The sequence below is a fragment of the Mustela erminea genome, chromosome 5, assembly GCF_009829155.1.
Source record: "Mustela erminea isolate mMusErm1 chromosome 5, mMusErm1.Pri, whole genome shotgun sequence".
Lineage (NCBI taxonomy): Eukaryota > Metazoa > Chordata > Mammalia > Carnivora > Mustelidae > Mustela > Mustela erminea.
In genome coordinates, this window is record NC_045618.1 from 86,102,946 (window position 1) to 86,110,097 (window position 7,152).

At 38.2% G+C, this 7,152-nt stretch overlaps 1 protein-coding gene across 2 annotated transcripts in view; it reads left to right on the plus strand.

Annotated features, from left to right (window-relative positions):
- BRMS1L (BRMS1 like transcriptional repressor) overlaps positions 1-7,152 on the plus strand; it is a 31,853-nt gene that overhangs the window by 14,466 nt on the left and 10,235 nt on the right. The gene's annotated exons all lie outside the window — the stretch shown is intronic.

Sequence of the window (7,152 nt, forward strand, 5' to 3'; positions counted from 1 at the left end):
AAACCAAGAGTTGGATGCTCAAGCCACTGAGACACCCAGGTGCCCCCCCCAATGCTATGATTTTAATTTACATTTTTCTGATGAAGAGTGATATTGAGCATCTTCTCATATAGGTCTTCTTTGGAAGAAAGGTCTATTCAAGTCCTTTGCTAATTTTTAAATTGAGTTCCTTATATATTTTGATATTTGGTTTTCAAATATTTTCTCCCATTCTGTAGGTTGCCTTTCCACCCTCATTTTTCCTTTGCTGTGCAGAAGCTGTTTAGTTTGATATAGTCCCACTTAATCTCTTTCTGCTTTTGTTGCCTGTGCTTTTGGTATCATATTCAAGAAATCATTTCCTAGAGCAATTTCATGAAGCTTATCCTTTATATTTTCTTCTAAGAGTTTTATAGTTTTATTTAAATCTGTAATCTGCTTTGGGGCACCTGGTGGCTCAGTCAGTTAAGTGTCCAACTGTTGATTTCAGCTCAGGTCATGATCTCAGGGTTGTGGGATTGAGCCCCCCATCAGCTCCACCCTCAGCAGGGAGTCTGCTTGAAATTCTCTCTCCTTTGGCCTCCTGCCCCAACTCGTGTGCACATGCTCTCTCTCTCAAAAATAAACCTTTGAAAAAATCCTTTAATCCACTTTGAATTTATTTTTGTGTAAGGCGTAAGATAAGGGTCAGATTTCATTCTTTTGCCTGTGGCTGTCCAGTTTTCCCAACAGCATTTGTTGAAGAGACTAGCCTTTTCCCATTATGTACTTTTTGCACCCTTGTTGAAGATTAGGTGACCATGTGTACATAGGTTTATTTCTAGGGTCTCTATTTCTGGGCTCTATTTCCATTGGTCTCTATGCCTGTCTTTATGCCAGTACCATACTGTTTTAATTAGCTTTGTAATGTATTTTGAAATTAGGAAATGTGAGGCTTTGTTTTGTTATTCCTTCTGAAGATTTTTTTTTTTTTTTTTTTTTTAGCTATTTGGGTTTTTGTTGTTCCATATTAATTTTAGGCTTTTTTTCTATTTCTATAAAAAAATTCCATTTGGATTTTGATAAGAGTTTGCATTGTATTTGTGAATCACTTTGAAGATTTTAAAGATTTTATTTATTTTTTTGACAGACAGAGATCACAAGTAGGCAGAGAGGCAGGCAGAGAAAGTGAGGAGGAAGCAGGCTTCCTGCTGAGCAGAGAGCCCGATGTGGGGCTTAGTCCCAGGACCCTGAGATCATGACCTGAGCCGAAGTCAGAGGCTTTAACCCCCTGAGCCACCCAGGCGCCCCCACTTTGGATACTATTATGGACTTTTTAAAAAAATGTTAAGTCTTCCAATCTAAGAACATGGGAGTGTCTTCATTTATTTGTGTTTAATTTCTTTTATCAATGTTTCATAGTTTTTATTTTTATTTATTTTTAAAAGATTTATTTATTTATTTATTTGACAGAGAGAGAGAGAGAGAGAGAGAGAGATCACAAGTAGGCAGAGAGGCAGGCAGAGAGAGAGAGAGGAGGAAGCAGGCTCCCTGCTGAGCAGAGAGCCCGATGCGGGACTTGATCCCAGGGCCCTGAGATCATGACCTGAGCCTAAGGCAGCAGCTTAACACACTGAGCCACCCAGGCGCCCCTGTTTCATAGTTTTTAATATGCAAGTTCCTTAAGTTTATTCCTAAGTATTTTGTTCTTTTTTGATGCTATTATAAATGAGATTATTAACTTCTCATCTTTTCATATTTCTACCATTTTTTGCTTTATATATATATATATATATATGTAATTTCTCATATCTTTTTATCCTTCCATCGGCTTTTGCTTTATGTCTATGTATTTGTATATAAAGTATATAGAGGCTATATTATCAAACTCATTTTAGAATTTCTGTATTTTTTAATAAATGTAACATTTCATCCTATTTATTTATTTATTTATTTTAAAAGATTTTATTTATTTACTTGACAGAGATCACAAGTAGGCAGAAAGGCAGGCAGAGAGAGGGAAGCAGACTTCCTGAGCAGAGAGCCCAATGGGTGGCTTGATCCCAGGACTCTGAGATCATGACCTGAACCAAAGCCAGAGGCTTAACCCACTGAGCCACCCAGGTGCCCCACATTTTATCCTTTTTAAATGCACCTTTCTCTGTAACAATGATTTTTGTCATAGAGTCTATTTTGTCTGATAATTAAAATAGCTATTCTTGTTTTATTTATCATGGCATTTGCCTGATAAGTTTTTTCTTAATTTTAGTTTTTTTTTTTTTTTAAGATTTTATTTATTTATTTGTCAGAGAGTGGGAGAGCACAAGCAGAGGGAGCAGCAGGCAGAGGGAGAAGCAGACTCCTTGATGCAGGACTCTCCTGGGATCATGACCTGAGCTGAAAGTAGAAGCTTAACTGAGTCACCCAGGCACCCAAAAGTTTTTTGTTTGTTAGTTTTAAGATTTATTTATTTTAGTGGGGGGCGGAGGGAGAGGGGGAAAGAGAGAATCTCAAGCAGATTCCTCTCTGGGTGTGGAGCCTGATGTGGGGCTTGATCTCCAACCCTGCGATCATGACCTGAGTTGAAACCCAGAGTCGGAAGCTCAACTGACTGAGCCAACCAGGTACCCTTTGCCTAATAAAAGGTTTTTTATTCTTTTTCTCCTCCAACTTTTTTATAGTCTATATTTTAGGCATATTATCTGTAAATAAATAGGACAGGTGTTGATTTTAAAACTATTTTAAGAAACCCTGTCTTTTAATTGGCAAATTTAGTACAATTATATTTGTAGTAATTATTTTGCTATTTAATACCATCCTTTTTTGTGTTTTCTATTTTATCTGCTTTATCCTTTTTTATTCTTTCCTGACCTTTCCTAGGTGTGTGTGATTTATTGAGTTTTAAAAATTTAATCTTACAGGTAGCTCAGTCAAGTTAAGCGTCTGCCTTTGGCCCAGGTCATGATCCCAGAGTTTCAGGATTGAGCCCTGTGTCAGGTTCCCGGTTGAGCAGGGAGTCTGCTTCTCCCTCTGCTCCTCCCCCTGCTCATGCTCTCTCTCTTGCTTATTCTCTCAAATAAATAAATAAAATCTTTAAAAAAATGCAACATGCATTAATATTCTTTATATTTTAGTGATTAGCTTAAATTTTCAGTATGCATATCTACATTAGAATCAATTAACATTTCTTTCCTCCTCCTGAGTTATAAAGGACACTTGACCTCTCTACTTACTCCCTCCCAAAGTACAAGTTATAGTTTTCAGTCCTTTAGTTCCATTTGCCTTCTACCCTTCAAATGAAGCATTATTGCAATCTCATTGATTTAGTTCTTTTTAGGTTTATGCATATTTTACTAGTTTTTTGTTCATTGTTTTTGAGTTGCAACTCTTTCTTGCAAGTTCTTGTTTTTGCTTCTTGAACATCCTAAGCATTTCTTCCCTGAGAGTCCCTTGGTGGTAAACTCAGTTTTTACTTGTTTAAAATAGCTTATTTGTAATAATTCTGGAAGGACAGTTTAGGGGGTAAAACGTTGTAGGATGATAATTATTTCCTCATTAAGAAGACATTTTTAGGATTTTATTTTCCACAATTTGCTTAGTCTGTAATCATTTGTAGATAGCTTTTTTCTGTAGATAGCTACCTTTTACTAGCTACTTGAACATTGTTTTCTTTTTTGTTCTTCAGTTCCTTTATTTTTTAAAGACTTTTTTGTTTACTTGAGAGAGAGAGAGAGAGCATGAGAGGGGAGAAGGACAGAGGGAGAAGCAGACTCCCCACGGAGCTGGGAGCCTGATGCAGGGATCGATCCCATGACTCTGGGATCATGACCTGAGCCGAAGGCAGTGTTTTAACCAACTAAGCCACCCAGGCATCCCTTCAGTTTCTTTATTGTGTGTCTCCACATTCTTTATTGTGTCTCTCATTATTTGGATTTGTTGTGCTTTCTGAATCTGAGAATTTGTTTCCCATCAGTTCTGGACATTTCTCAGATACTATCTTCTCTGGTATTGCCTTTCTTTCATTCCTCTGCTTCCTTCTTCTGGAGCTTGAGTTAGTCATATGTAAGTCCTCATTTTGTGTTCCATATTTCTTAATACTTAATTCATATTCTTAAAAAGGTTTTCACTTATTTGAGAGAGAGGGAGAGAGAGAGAGCACACAGAGGGAGAGGGAGAGTGCGAAGCAGTCTTCCCACTGAGCAGGGAACCCGATACGGGACTCCATCCCAGGACCCTGGGATCAAGACCTGAGCTGAAGGCAGACACTTAACCAACTGGGCCACCCAGGTGCCCTTTAATTCATGTTTTTTACTCAATATATTGCTTGAAGTTCTTCAGAGTCTAATATTGCCTTTCTTTTCCTTCAAATTTCTGCCAAACCTTATAGCTTATTTCCTTATACCATAATTCTGGACTGTAGCGGCTTTCTTGGTAGGAATCTGTGAGCCTTGGACAGAGGATGTAGTTCTTAAGATAGTATCTCCTTTTATTTCTGCTAGCTTGTTTCAGCTAGGCATCCTGGTGTGCCAACAGCACATGACTGCTTTAGTTTTTTGGCTTGGAATTTCCTAGAAGATGTAGGTAATCTACATTTGAATCTCAAATATGCAGAGGTCGGGAAAAAATTTTTTTTTCATTTATTGGCTAACCAACACAAATGAATTTCCCTCAGGTGAATCTTTTCTAGTCTGCCTTTTCTTTGAAGGTATAACCCTTCAGGGCTATGCAGGGATCCCAGTTCTTGTTCCTTACTTTGCTTAGACCCAAGATCTTTCTCTTTTTCCGAAATAGCCACTAAAATCCATTCCTCTAGGTTACCAACCCAGCGAACACCTATGGTTTCCCATAGGTTCAACACTAGGTTAGCATTGCTGGTCTCCGGCTCCTTATTTTTGGTTCTCGGGGATATCTCTTATTTTTTAAAGTGCTTAACTAACCTTTAAAAAGATGTTTGTGGTATTTTATTTGAGTATCTGTTTAGGTGTGTTGGGAAGTTTTGTTTTTGTTTTGAGATTTTTGTGTTTTGTTTTGAGGATATCTCATCTACTATATTGTCAGAAATAAAAGTCAGCAATGTATCTTCAAGAAGTATTTTTTACTTAGACAAATATATTGATATATTGACAAATACATTGATATATTCTTTCTTTTCCATCATTTTTTAAAAATTTTTTATTTTTTTATAAACATATATTTTTATCCCCAGGGGTACAGGTCTGTGAATCACCAGGTTTACACACTTGACAGCACTCACCAAAGCACATACCCTCCCCAATGTCCATAATCCCACCCCCTTCTCCCAACCCCCCTCCCCCCAGCAACCCTCAGTTTGTTTTGTGAGATTAAGAGTCACTTATGGTTTGTCTCCCTCCCAATTCCATCTTGTTTCATTGATTCTTCTTCTACCCACTTAAGCCCCATGTTGCAGTGGTGATCCATCATTTTTTTAAAGATTGATTTATTTTAGGGCACCTGGGCAGCTCAGTTAGGTAAGTGTCTGCCTTCAGCTTACATCATGATTCCAGGGTCCTGGGGTCGAGTCCTGCATCTCACTCCCTAATCAGTGGGGGGTCTGCTTCTCCCTCTGCCTCAACCCCTCTCCCCAGCTCTCTCTCTCTCTCTCTCAAGTAAATAAGATCTTCAAAAAAAAGATTTAGAGAGAGAGAAAGAGCAGTACATGTGAAAACATCGGGGGGAGTGGCAGAGGGGGAAAGAGAGGGAGAGAGAATCTCAAGCAGACTCCCTGCCAAGTAGTGTGGAGTCCAAGATAAGGCTCGATCTAATCACCCGGAGATCATGACCTGAGCCTAAATCAAGAGTTGGCCACTTACCCAACTGTGCCACCCAGGCACCACTTTTCCATCATTTTTCAATTTTAAAAGTCTTCCCTCCTCCATAGACATGTTAAATGTTTACATAAATTTCTTCTAATTTAGTTATGGCTTTTTTTTTTAGTGCTAATATAGAATTAATATTATAAATGGTCTATTTACTAATATAATTAATATTCAGTATTTCAAGGGCATTTTAGATAGGAAATAAAGGCAGGAAGGGAACTTATATTTAGAGTGTTAGGGATTTTAATCCTTACCACAGCCTTATGAAATAGGAATTATCTTGATTTTATGGCTAGTTTAACTGCGGGGCTCAGAGAGGTTAAATAATTTGTTTAGGGTCACATTCATGCAATTTACCATTAAATCTGAACTTTTGTTATTCAGGGCTTTTAATCTGCTTATTACTTAGTTTTACATTTGGCTCATATACAACTAACTGAGAGGTAGGGGAAGTGGGAAGAAGGGAGACACACTGTCAGTTTTCTTTGATTAGCAGCAGATAGAAAGAGGGGCCAGGACGAGAGACTAGACATGTTCACATGGGTATGCAATCAGAGAGTATGCCAGAAAACCACAGAGGCAATTGAGGCAGCAGATGGTTTGTGTCAAATTAAGGAAGGAAATCACATTTATAGAATACACAGTGTGCCAGACACTGGGACAGGTGGTGATGCTTTATTTAGGTTATCTCATTTAGGCCTCCCCACAGAGCTGGAGATGAGTGTTAAGATTGACAGTAGGTGGTAGCAAGGTCTCAGACCCTGAGGGTTCAGGGTTAGAATTCCAGTTCTTGAGAAAATTGAGGCTCTTCAGGGCTCTGATTTTGGTTATCTGTTCTTTTTTTTCTTTTTTTCCCCTGATGTAACATTAATAAGTATTGAGAAAACTTGGGAAAGAAGTCTAAAGAAGTAAATACAGTGAACCATAATCTATGAAGCAGCAGACATTTGTTATTAAGTATGTGCATTTTTGTATAATTGTTTTTCACACAGCTGGTATGACTATATATATATATATATATATATATATATACACACACACATACACACTGTTCTTTTTTTAAAAGATTTTATTTATTTATTTGAGAGAGAGAGAGATCACAAGTAGGCAGAACAGCAGGCAGAGAGACGGGGGAAGCAGGCTCCCTGCTGAGCAGAGAGCCTGATGCGGGGCTTGATCCCAGGAGCCCGAGATCATGACCTGAGCGGAAGGCAGAGGCCTAACCCACTGAGCCACCCAGGCACCCCTGTATACTGTTTTATACCCTGTTTTACAAGCAGTATTTCATGAGGATTTCCCTACAAGTCTAAATACTCTCTTAAGCATTTGCTTTTAGCGGGTAATGTGTATACATATT